Source organism: Carassius auratus, chromosome 49 (assembly GCF_003368295.1).
Source record: "Carassius auratus strain Wakin chromosome 49, ASM336829v1, whole genome shotgun sequence".
Classification (NCBI taxonomy): Eukaryota; Metazoa; Chordata; class Actinopteri; order Cypriniformes; family Cyprinidae; genus Carassius; species Carassius auratus.
The window spans coordinates 15,260,847-15,274,991 of NC_039291.1; positions in this window are offsets into that span (position 1 = coordinate 15,260,847).

Consider the following 14,145-nt stretch of genomic DNA (forward strand, 5'->3'; position numbering starts at 1 on the left):
TAGGGGTTTGCTTTCTTTATTTTTCAAACAGACGTGAATAACATATAAAATCATGCATCTTATCTGAAATGCAGTCAAAACATATCAACATAGCAAACACAGAGTAACAATCACATAGCATAGCCTAGAAACATTATAGCAACCACCAAGAACACCCTAGCAACCACATACAGTAGCAACATTTTGACAACCGCCCAGAACACTCTAGAAATATCCTAGCAACCATACTGTATTGCCCTGGCAACCACCTATAACATCCTATCAACACCACATATCAACGATCTGGCAACAACCCGGAATACTCCAGAAATATCCTGTCAACCACTTAACAACACCCTAGCACCACCCAGAAGAACACCCTATAATGTTGGCAACAATTCTGCACAGCCAAACTCCAGAATATATTCAGAGACTATTAAAATTCAGTTCTATATAGTTATTATTCTGAATTGCATTCACTAACATTACTAAACTCCAATAAATTGAGATGCTATTAAACCACCCCAGGCTACTTCTCCGCCAAAACAACTGACCACAAACTTCCAATAAATCGACTTCAGTGTCATTTAAAATGTATTTATATTTGCGTGTGTTTAACATTCCCATCAGCTCAGTGCAGAGGAAGCGGGACGGCTGGAGTCCTCTGGCTTTGATTTAACTGGAGTGGGCAGGACAAGTGACCACGGAGCGCGTGTAGCAGGTGAATATTCACAGGGAGTATGATTAACTAATGAGCTAGACCTGCGAGCCGGGACATGACTGATGTCTCTCCTGATTGGCTGGGATGTTGGGAAAAGGGAAGGTTGCTCCATCTGTTCAATAGGCCAACACTGAATGACATATCGCTGCTCTGTTGTTTTCTCAACATTTACTAGAACTGGACAATTGGAATGATGTGGGGAATTGAAGCTAATAAAATTAAGAAAACAAAGCCAGAAGCCAGAGAGTGTTTTAAGGCATGGCATCTCGTGGGTCAGAGTCTGGTCTGAGGGGCTGTTTTGAATGAGTCAGCCACCATCTCAGCTCTCCATCTGTTAAGCCCAGGGTGCAAGACATGGGCATATTTCTGCTGTGTTGTTGGATTATATCTGACATTTGACTGCGTGGATTGAAACTGAACCGACCTCAGTCTCTTGAAGGCAATATTTTGGAATACAATATTAAAGGGGTCATGAAATGCAGTTTCAGATTTTTTATTATGTTTCTTTGGAGTTAGTCTATGAAGCTGGCAGTTTTTTGGCACCAAAACTACTAACTACATACTAATTTTCTCTCAATTTCAATAGGCTTTTCCTCTTGCAGAAACACAAGTAAATGGCCACTGCTGTGATGTCATGTGTTTTGATACTCGAGATGTCAAGTGCTGTGATAGAGCCATGTATATGTTTGAAACAATGCAACCACCATTAATTTGCCAATGGTTAGACATGTATTTTGGTTGCACCTTTCACGCTTAGTGATGAGAGTAAAGCAATAGCAACACATTACGTGAAGAGGTAACACTAGCAATGGTAACAAAAACTCACATAATTAAAATATTAAACTAAAGCAGACATTTCTGATCCAGGTATGTACTGATTATATGAGCAACACTCAAACAATGATACATTTAGTGTCTTAATAGTGTTAAAACCTCTCAGCCTGCACCCCGACGCCCTCGTCCTCAAAGCCACTCAACTCGCACGTGTCAGTGTTTATGAATAGATTAAATGAAACGGGACAAATTTAATATTATATTAATATTAATTAATTAATATTAGTTGTAATAATACAACTGGTTTAGTGTTGTTTACAAAGATTACAAATAAATTTACCTGCATTGCTTCCTTGGAAAAATCCTTGGCACTGTCGGATTTTTCAGTAAAAGATATTGTGAAAAACATGCTGCTGTGTAAAGTGAAGAACAAACAGAAACTTTGTCTTTCAGACATTCAGACACGCCATTAAAAATAAACTTCTAATGCTTTTATGATTGATGCACAGACATTAGTTTTTCAGAACTCCTTCTTGATTGCATTCTATGATAATGCATGTCACACCACATTTTATTTTATACAAAATATAAATTTTACTAAATAATTTGGATTTCTAGAAAACTGTTTTATTCCAAATTTGAAGTTGACATCACAAAAAATGTGTTTAGCTGCTATACCAGATATAGCTACCGGGTGACACCCACACAAAATGTTTTATTTATTTATGTATTTATTCATATATTTATTTATTGATGCATTCCACTGTCAAAAATTAATACATTTATGTCATATTTTTCTTCTAAAATGTGATGCAATCTGCGAAAACGCGTCGGATGTCTCACTCGGTGGGACATTTTCAGTAAATTAGGAAAATAGGTAGAATAGCTTTTTTTTCTTTTTTGGGGGGGTCAAAATTAGAGTTTCATTCAGTTGTTATTCTATAACATCTTGTCTATCATCTCTGAAAATATCTTGGCAAAATTCACTTGTTTAGTGCATAAAAATAGCAATTTGTTGCAGCAAGCAATGTTAAGAACAGGCTGCGTAGGTGTTTTCTCTTATCACCACAGAAACAGTTAACCTATCAAAATAAACCACATGACATATATACTATAGGTGTATCAATGCATATTTCCCACCAGTCTTGTTTAAACTATGGATATTTATTAATATCGTCAATCTTGGTGATCTCAGTGACATAAACTATGTTGTACTGGACTATTTCACATCCAGAGACGAAGGATCAGATGATGCAGTTACTAAAGAGGAGAAGTCCGATGTCTGATAAATGCACATGTGCGCGAACACTTGCTGCACTCACTTTCTAAATGTGAACTACAAGGTACACTATCTGTTCTATCTAAACATAGAAGGGGTGATCAAGGATCAAGGAGCCTGCTAAAAGGTGCCATTTCCATGGTAACACAATGTCCAATTTCAAGCAGTCTTCACAGGATGAATTCTGAGTATTTAAGCTTTGTTGGTACCCAGTTTATGATGAATACTAAAATATGTCATAAGGAAGAAAGGCAATAAATGTACCAGGACACCAACAGTTAATTGGATAAACTGGGTATTTAGCTTTGAATTCTGAATCTTGCAGTCTATTTTATTGTAGAGTAACCTCTCAAATGTTAAAATATCAAAAACCATTTCACTGCTCCGTTCTTGTATCTGTGCCCGTTAGACTAAATCATACAGTATGAGAGAAGCTTGACATCTATTTGTGGACCATGACATATATGAGACCCCTATACCCTTCCCATGGCCAACAAATGCTGTTTTTCCCAGTATATACGGCAGGCAAAAGGCATTTCTGTCTAAGGAATGAAAATACAAATGAGCAGAATTTGTCAAATGTATGCTAGAAATTCCATCTCAACCCATAATTCCAAGCGAGGACTGATATTTCAAGGCACACTCAAAATGACAGCAAGTAAAAACCCAATTATTCTCACCTGTCACACTTCCTCACCTGTGACATCCCCCCAAAAAATGGAGGTGTCAGATGAAACATTGTGTTGCTTATTCTGCCAACACGCCGACCCATTTGTTTTAGACAAGCTGTATAATGAGAAAGGGTCTTCTTTTCCTTTGCAGTGTCCCACCAATAATCATATGTATAAAAAAAATGGCCGAATATGCTGAGGACTTTGTCGACTGCTAAATGGCTTAAATTTGCCAGGTTGCAGATTACACATGCAGAAGCATCGTTTTAGGATGAGGGTAAATACATCTCGACATACATGAGAATGAGGGGGAGAGAGGAGGTGTATGTCTGCAGAATTTCACAAATGAAACGGATATACAATAAATCCAGTCAAATAAGAATCAGCACAGCCAAGACAAACCTTCAACTCAACTTATTGTACTTTATGACCTTAATATTCATTCATAGATAGATAGATCGATAGATTGGTTGTTTTATTCCTTATACTTAAATGATGCTAAAGCAGTTATGTGTTGTTTTCCCCATTGCATATTCCAGGCATGGTCTATCAATCTGAATAATTATGATCGTAAGTAGGCCTGAATAACATTTGCGATAAATATAATGAGACTAAATAAAGTATCTAAGATAGCCTATGTGAAAAACGATACTACGGCTGTAAATAAAAATCGAATGAAGAGGCTGCAGAGACTGCGATCCTGCTGCGAGGACTCCTCTTATCCTTCACTTGAGCTCCCAGCGTCTCCCACAGGCCGTCGCGCTCGATGGTCCGGTCTATAATCAATATTAAAGCAGCTGGGAGGGTGCACAGAGCCATTCGTCAGCCGTGTGCGTGAAGGAGTGTGTCCAGCATGTTAGATGAGGAGGCCGCAGCTCATAAAGCCCCCGCTGAACCCCCCGCCAGCATCCCACACAGACACAGAGATCCATTCTGGCCAATCTGCAGACTTCAGCGATCCACGTCTGGTGATGTACAGCCGTTTCCCGCGGCCACAGTTCAGCGAATGAAGAGCGGCCTGCCCCTCAGAGCCACTAATGAAGATCAAACAGGTTGTGCATCAAACTGCACCGTGTGTGTGTGTGTGTGTGTGTGCTTCTCCTGCCAAACAAATTATTCTAATGCTGAGAGCATGAAATTGGACCTGCAGGGAGAGATGCGCTGCTCACGCTCAGCCTGAGTGCATCTGTATGTGGGAGGCTTTTGCTGGTGTGGATTTTCCTCTGGTGGATGTATGCACATGCAAACATGCTTCTTTATTATTTTATGTGAGCGCCATGATGATTCAGATGTAGTTTATGGGGCAATTCGCTAAACGGCACATTATCGTGCATCTTATTTTGTAGCACCTGCAGTGAAACTTAACCACCCGCTGTACACTGAAAACACAATTGTTACTATTTTAACATGCTTCAATATGTTTTATTTAACTTCCTAAAATAATTTTGACAGAGTATGCACCACTTCAGTATATGTTTATAAATAAACCCTTGTGCATCAATTTTCAAAAGCTACACTGAGCTCCTTAAAGGAAAAAATTTCTCTGTCGCAAAAAAACAAACACTTTTTAACGTGAACGCTGGCGTGTTTTGACTGCCGCTGCCCTCCCGTTGCCCTTCTGTTTTCACTGTAAAAAAAAATCCATTATATATATACATATAGGATGGATGGATGGATGGATGGAAAGATACCAGATGTTTCAGTATTGTAGACTTCAGAACCAGAATTTCTTTAGTGAGTGCAGATGATTTTACGTGCTGTAGGCTAAGGCCAGATGGAGGTGATGGATGGGTGGGTGGATTGAATATTGACAGAAAGAGGCAGTGCTATGATCACTATTCATAATCATTACTCACAGCACACTGGTCTGATGGTCAGTGCTGAATCAACTGCACTTTTACTCCAGGGCTGTGTGTGGATGGAGCAGAGAGAGGGATGCTGATTTCAGATCTGCTCCAGCTGTTCTCTCCAGATGTGGAGAGATCATACATCGCCCTCTTTTCAGAGTGTAAGCAAATAAGCCAGCCATTCAGTGTTTTTTTGTAAGATTTTTTAACTGTTTAATTAAGTATCTTCTGCTCGCCAAGTCTGCTTTTATTTAATTAAAAATACAGTAAAAAACAGCAATATTGTGAAATATTACTCCAGTGTAAATCATCTGTTTTCTGTGTGAATCTGTGTTAAAGTGTAATGTATTTCTGTGATGCTCCGCTGTATTTTCAGCATCATTCCTCCAGTCTTCAGTGTCACATGATCTTCAGCATCCTTGCTGTACAAGTTATATATATAAAAAATTACAAACCCCAAACTATTCGAACATTTTAGTTTTTTGTCTTGCTAAATGTAATCTCATACACGTCAAGATTGTGATCCAAAACTGCTCCATGTGTATCCTGCTCTTGTGTGTTTTTTAGGGGTGTGATTGATCAGTGCTGGTCTCCAGATAATAAGAGGTTGGCATCTACGGTATTTGTGTATAAGAGAGCTCTGAAAACATCACATCTCCTGTAATTTAATAAAAAAAGCCAGCGTGACTTGACTCCACATAATTATTTTGCATGCAAATAAATTCTGGTACCTTTGCACCTTAGTGGGTGGGATGCTTTAACTGGGACAAGCTCCATGGAAAGGGAACAGACTAATGGTGTGCTCCAACAACTAAACCTCAGTGTGGATCCTTCGTGTATCAAACGCATCAAATTCACAGGATGCCCGTTTCGTGTTGATGTCCTGCAGCGTGACCCGGCAAGGACACGGCCGCGCTCGAACACCGGCGTGACGCCGAAGGAGTGGATGGAGGTTCGGCCCAGCTGTTTTTGAAGTCGTCTCTTCTGAAGCACTATATGACAAAATTTCCAGTCATTGTGTCTTTGATGTGAGAGGAAACCCTTTGCAGAGAAATTCTGTATGCCATTCGGATTGATTCTGCTTTTTACACGCACACAGCAGGGACTGTGATGTTCTATTGAAAACACACGTTTGATGATGTAATATTCTGAGCCGGTAACGATGTTGATACCGGCTCCCGTTTTTAGAGAAGCGGTTCTGTTCTGGTCCAGCGGCACTTGTGGAAAAGACAACACTCTTTTGCATTACTAAAGAGTTTGATGAGGAGAGAGAAATGATGAGCTGAAGAAAAGGAAGAAAGAAACACACAGAGAGAGCCTTGAATGACCAGACTGCTCTCTAGTGGACTAGTGGGTAAAATCTGGCGTCGCTCCACACACAATCTCATGTATTTGACAGCAGCAGGGAGGGGACAAGTAGCCCACTGTTTCTGGTCACCTACGACATGACCGCCTGTCATTTGTCTTCCTGTCAGGGTTTTATTTTTATTTTTTATGTACCTTGATTCGTTCTGTCTCCATTTGAGAGGTTTCACAGCTTGACATTACATTGTGACTGCTTTTCAGACTGGAAAATATTAGGGATGCACCGATGTTTCGGTATGATGATCAGGGCTGATTATCCTGTCAATCAAAAGAGGGCGTGGACACGTGTCAGACGACAACTAGAGTGAAGAAAATATCTCTTGAGTAGAATTTTGGGTTGTTGAAGTTAACACAATAATGCATTCAGGTAGCCTCACAAATAGCGCTGTTAACACAGATTGTGTTCATTGGCACCCGTAGGGCAAAAGGTTGCCAGGTCAACAGTTTTTCCTTTCACCAAACACTATTTATAGCACACCTCCCATCCAGTAATCATAAAAGAGCTTTGTAGCTTTTTACTTCTGACAAAAAAGGCTCAGCTTTAAAATGCTGTTCATTTCATCACAGAATTCAAACAATAAATGCTGTTTTGATGCTCTTAATCAAGAGGGATTCATGTGTTACAGCATTAGCTGGGAAGAAAACAGAACTATTGTAACCAGCATTCTGAACAATCAGCGGAGAATCCCTCATAAACATGAATGATATTAGACACTTATATGTAAATAGTCTAATATTGTTTAAACAGATAACATCCGCTTTCATTTCCTAAAACTGAGGTGGATCTCTGGCCATGTAAGCCCTACTGATGAGGATTCTGTGGACGTGAAAGATTTCACACAATATATACTTAACCTATTTAACCCTTAATGATTAATATTAGTACCTTGAAGCTAGTATTATAAAAGTACATGTTAGTACCTTTTAGCTTTTGTATATTAGTTTACCGGTAGAGTACTAGGGTAGAGTGAATAATTGAATTCTATAATAAAATATACATATGTGTGTGTAGTATTCTTACATTCTGCTAAGAACCAATCACATGTCAGAGACATTGTATCCTGTGTTCTTATTATAGCATTTGCCAGTAAAGTTTATGCAGATTGGCTCTAAAAGTTCAGTGTGTATTATGCTGCTGAAGAGTTAACCCTCATGTTGCGAGTCTGAGTCGAGTTAATAAATCCTCATGATAAGACTAGTTCTGCGTGCACCCAGAGTCTCTTTGAATACGAATCATCATAGCAAAAAACACAACAGTGTGTAACTGTAGCAGGTAAGAATATATACTTTATAACTGCATTTTCTTTCTTAAGCTTTAATAGTCTAATATGGCCACTAGAGGTCTATGTTGCACTTTTTTAGTTATTGCAGCTCTACGTCTTCAGGTTAGATATTACATCACATTGTTCTCTGAATTGTTTGTTTCATTTACTTTTTTCATATGTCCTTATTGATTTAAATGAAAATAGGAAAGATTCCCATAAGCACTTCTGCTCCAAGATATTTTACTACAGTCACAATAAATTATTGTGATAAAAGTAACACTCTCCAACAAATTAAAGTCTTACTTTAGTCTGTCCAACAAATGTCTGAATGCTTGAATGACTTAAAGAAAAACAAAACATTAAGTCATGGTCAGTGTTTGCCTAAACTTACTTTTTTGGGGGGGCATTCACTGACTCCATCCTCCTGTGCTCAATAATTCATGAGAAATAACATGTTGATGGGAAATGACTTCACTTTTCTTATATAATGCTGAATAATATAAAATGCACTGCATCTGACTGCTATTTCCATGGATTAGACAGTTCAGTCAAAGTCAAAGATATACAACATCTAAACTAGTAGTAAGCCTATTCTTTGACTGTCATAATGAACATTCACTGAGCTCAAATGCCAGCGAGTGAGGGTGTCAGTGAATTCTATTAAAGTCTGTTATAGCAAAGAAAGTGAATAATAGCATAATATGAACTGAGCCGTGCTACTCTGTTCTGGCAATTAACCTTTTATAAGTATCATATTCAGCAACTGCCATTTTAACACATTATATGAGATGTGCTGCACATTTGGTACTTATATAGAGTAGAAAAAGTTACAAAAATCATTCATTTAACTCCTTAAGCTTTACAAAATAAAATAAAAATAAATAAATAAAGTATATAAATAGATTTTAGTTCAAAATAATGAAATTCAGTTATAGAGCAAGTAGATTTAAATGATCAATGTTCAAAACAGCGTTCTTGTCTTACTCAGTATGGTTGGTTGTAACACTTTTTGTTTCACCGTCTACTGTATATAATATATATATATATATATATGTATATAATTGTTTTAGCTATTGTTTCATACAAAGAATCCCCATGACCCATACTCAGAATTCATGCTCTGCAGTTAACCCAACCAAAGTGTACACACACATAGCAGTGAACACACACACACACACTGTGAACACATACCCGGAGCAGTGGGCAGGCATTTATGCTAACGCACCCGGGGAACGGTCCCCATAGCATTTGATGCAGCTCGAGTTCCTGAAAAGCAACGTTTCATGGTTACGCATGTAACCATGGTTCCTCAAGGGAATAAGACACTGCGTCTCGAAGCCATAGTGCCTGCTTCATTCCCAGAAGCTAACCCGGCACTGCCGCACATGCTTTTAAACTTCCTGGTCGATGACGTTACCCACCTATGATATCTTGCCTTTCCATTTTGCTGATTACACATGTGATTCAGAGCATGGTCACTCAGATGACAATCCCCATAGCGTTTGACACAGCGTCTCTTCCCCTTGAGGAACCATGGTTACATGCGTTACCTGGGACAATTTATCCATACTGACGTAAAACCGCAATATTATGTTCTAACCACAGATGGTGATAGAGAGGTTGAAGTGCCATGGTGCACCTTTGACTAAATTTAAAATCAAATAGACATGATCTATTTAATTAAAGCATAACAACAGTGCTTTAAACCACACTGTCACTCTGCAGGGCTCAAATGTTAGATTGTAATCTGACAAATATATATTGGCCATAACTTTGATTTATTATTATTTATTTAACTTTGATTCCCTGTCAAGGGAACTTCGAACTGCGTCCTCTTAGGGGACACTATGGGGAACACCCCGTTGTGACCCGTGTCTGAAGCATACTTAGAAAAACACTAACGTATTGGCCGGCGACAGCCTCTGACTTCACTGCCGGCGCGACTATAAATACGCTCCCGTAGGACCCGTCACTTATCTTCTTCTTCTTCATTGACTGTTTTGTTTGAAGCGTGCATCTGAGAAACGACTGAGGCTGAGCCTTCCCAATCCTCCAGCCCTGCATATGGGGAGCTGTTAGAGGTTATGGATTGCGCCACGGCAAAATTAGACTTGCCATTGAAGCGTGCCAGAAAGGTAACTTCGCGAGGTCGCCTTGATAAGCATTATTTGTCTGACCATAGCCCTCCAGCCCAGGTGAGCCTTCCATTCATGTCTGACTTACATGCAGAAGTCGAAAAGGAATGGAAGAAGCCGTTTTCCTCTCGCATCCGTTGGTTTCAGCATACGAGTTATGCTAATATCGAGGGCATGCACGAAAATGGCTATGAGAGAATGCCCCCTGTAGAAGAGACGCTGGCTAGCTATCTCTCTGTGGGGGAAACATCCTCTCTTAAATCTCCCTCTTTGCCATCTAAGCCCCTCCAGGATATATCCCGCTTAAATGGTAAATCATACGCAGCAGCAGGTCAGGCTGTGGCTTCGTTGCATACAATGGCAGTGCTTCAGGCTTACCAGGCTGACCTGCTGAAGGACCTGGATACAGGCGAGGGCCTTTCAGCTGACCAGGTAGTCGAGCTGCGCCGCACCACAGACCTCTCCCTCCGGGCTACCAAGCAGGCCGCCTCCACCATGAGTAGGTCTATGGTGGCCATGGTGGTAACGGAGAGACATCTGTGGGTGAACCTGGCAGAGATCAGGAGGGAAGAAAGGTGGATTTTTTCTCGATGCTCCGGTCTCGCCTTCTGAGCTTTTCGGTACCTCCGTTGAGATGGTGGTCGAAAAGTTCAGAGAGGCAAGGGCGCACTCAGCTGTCTTTAAATCCTTCATTCCATGAAGGTCCAGGTCCGAGCCCGAACAGCAAAGGGGTCCTGGGCCATCTAGATCTGAGGATCGAAGACAGGCGCAGAAGGCTAGTGTCATAGCTCGCACTCTTCCCCCACCTAAGGGCAGGGGCAAGAGGAATCGCGGGTCATGAAGAGGTAAGCAGGGTCTGAGGGATGTGATTAAGACAAGGCAGCGTCCTCGTCCGGATTGGAGCGATACCTAGGAGTTACTCAATGCATTTGGATGTTTTTAACTTCTGTTTTTATTCTCTATGATGTTTTTGGTTGGTTCTATATTCATAGTAACCACCTTACTGACGGTCCAGACCAAAAGGGGGCGCCCCGTAAGCTGGACTCCAGTACAGCAGGGTGGGTGAGTATGTAACCCTTTCTTTATCTGCTTATGGGTGTTATGTTGCTGGTGGTTATATGTCTACTAACAAACTCTGTGAGTTTCCTTTACAGTGCTCAGTTCCGGCCTCGTGCTAAAAGAGGTATTAAGTGGCCAAGATCACAGGCTTTCTGCAGGTGCGACACCCACCGTGGAGTGAGACCCGCGTGTGGGAAGCAAGTGCTCTGCGGTTGTCCATCCCACACCCCCTCCCGAGGAGCCTGGCTGATCATAAGAACTTGCACAGCACTGCAGGGAATTTCATGGATATCCAGCAAGGTCACCCTGAGGGGCCACCTGGCCGCTTGGCGCATCCAGCAGGATGTCTGGCCAGGTCACCCTGAGGGGTCTCCTGCCCGCTTAGTGATGTCCAATGGGAAGGTGGAGGTGGTAGTTATGGAAGTCTTTCTCTATGTACTGCCTCAGGTGATGCTCCTCTCGCTTGAGGTTTGGAAAAGAGAAAATTGGAGCTGGCCTCTCCCGTGCGATCCAGCGCCTCTGCGATGCTTAGGAACCTTTCAGTACACACGCTAAGCCTGTGTACTTTCTCAAAACCACATGGTGGTCAGTGTGCACGTGAACACTTTGCGCACTGTCTAAAATCCACTTAAGTGGTAAGTGTGCACACAAGATTTTGCACACTTTCTGAAATCCTGTACGGTATGGGTTACGCGCTCCGCTTCGTTCCCTTTCTTAAGATGATTAGCCCTGGGTTCCTTCGGCTTCATTCAACCAGTGTGTATTTGTTATACACCTTAAGCATCGCTTCCCTCAACATAAGGGGCTGTGTGGAGCATACTGTGGTTGTCAGCTAGTAGGCCTCACCAGGCCTCCCTGGAGGTTTAGCTCCCAAATACTGTTCGTTTCCACTAAATAGCATGGTTTTCAGGTAGTAGGCCCCTCCACACCTTTGCACCAAGGTGATGAAGCTGAGTTGGAGAGGTTGGCCAGACTTGGGTGGATCGGTTTTGCGGCTCGAGAGAGCATCGCACTATCCCCTCTGGCTTTCTCTGAATCATCCAGCTCCACTGGGGCTGGACGCCATGGTACAGGCGTGGCCGAGGCTTCATCTGTACATCTCTTCCTCCAATTGCTCTACTCCCGGGCCATTCCATCTACAAGCGCCATGAGAGCCCCTCCTTAGAACAGTATTTGTAAATCCATGCTATGGTAAGTGTGCACGTGAAGTCTTAGCGCACTTTCTGAAATCCACAATGTGGTAAGTTCGCAGGCTAGTACTCTGCGTTCTTTCTAAAATCCTATATGGTGAGGGCTTTGTGCGGCTGCTTCGTGCCCTTTCTTGCGTCGGTTAAGCCCCGTTCATCTTGGGCACCACTCCACCCAGGTATCCTCTGATACCTATCTAGAACAGGGTTTTGCTACTAGAGAACTTCTGGGACAGAGCTTTTTCAGCAAAGTTTGTGCGAAAGCTAGAGGTAGCTCCTGTCTGGCAGGCAAGACTTGGTAAAGAACATGCTAGGTTCTTAGCCGTATCCCTTTTAAAGTGATCTTTCATGATTCCAAGTTCAGCTCTACCCCGGGCCAAGGCCCTACATGTAAGTTGGGTATGTAGCTTAGGCCTTTGGCCATAAGGGATAATGTCATGGACACCCGTCGAACCGTCCCAGGGGCGACTCCCGGTGAAAGGGTAGAGTTGGTACTTAGTGTTTGCCATGATTCTGGCCTGCACTCCCCTCAGCGTGGCGGCATGGGTATACTGTTTTTATACTGATTTTATAACATACACATATGAATCCAAAAGCAAAACCCATGTAAAGTGCTGTTTTAGTAAGTTGAATGAGACCAATAGTCGTCCTCTGCTACCATCTAGTGGTTATAATTGTATTTTTATGGAGTTTAACATACAGGTATTTTTAATATATATAAGCACTGTTTGTGCCAATTTTTGTCCATTTTCCATTAAAGTTTTCCATGCTTGTTTAGATTCATATGATGCATGAGTTGACTTAGTTTTATGGAGTTTTGAGTTTTATTTTAGGATTTATAAGCCTTTGGGTAAAGTAGGTACAGACCAGATTATTAAATGGTCCTGATATAACTGCCCAAATGCGAAAGTAAAAAATTGCTTGCAGCATAACATCAATGTTTTTGACTTACATGTTAAATCAAAATTCAGTGGTTTAAGAGAGAGATAATCCCTTCTAGAATATTTTTTATAGAATAAATATGTACTGAATATGCATACTGTCCATACACTTACAGTATCTGTGCACATGCTTTATAGCTGAACTGAATCAACATTGAACTAAAATGTTCTGAATAATGACACTATTGAAGCAGAAAATGAAGTTGTTTATTATCCATGCATTTTGCAACATTGACAGTTTATTACTTTGAAGTTGCTTTGAAACCATCTGTTTTGTATAAAGCACTTTATATCTGTAAATAAATGTAATTTGACAAGCATGAGTGCTATAACAAACTGCACTTTATTCACTTTAACAATATTTGAACTTTACTGCACACTGAACATGCAAAAAACACAATACAGTGCTGTCTTTGTTTTTGATTGACAGAAAACATACCCTTTGGACGGATTTAGAATTTGGAATTGGATTACAGTTTTCTTTTCAAAATGTTTTTCTTAGTTTAGCAAAAATAATATACGTATTCAAGTATAGGATTTATAAAACTTTTAGAATAATGTGTTAAGCAAACCCGCTGCATTATTATATGCGCACAATACTCAATACTTTGCAAACATAATGTTATCTAGGTCATTTAGCCGTGTTTTTTTTCTTTTTTTTCTAAATGATGATTCAGACCAAAAGAGGCATTGCAGTCCTTTTAAAGTCTGTTATTAATTTTGTTCGGCATTGTTATTCTTATTACTAATAGGTTTATTTTATCTTGTACAGTTTGTGCTGTATGAAATGAATTTATAGTAACAATGGCATGGTTAAAAAGCATTCTAGAAACACTTTATTGTTCTAAACTCTAATGTCTTATTATAGGGAGATATATTTATAGTAATTTTACAAACTTTTAACTGCCTGTTGAACCGTATT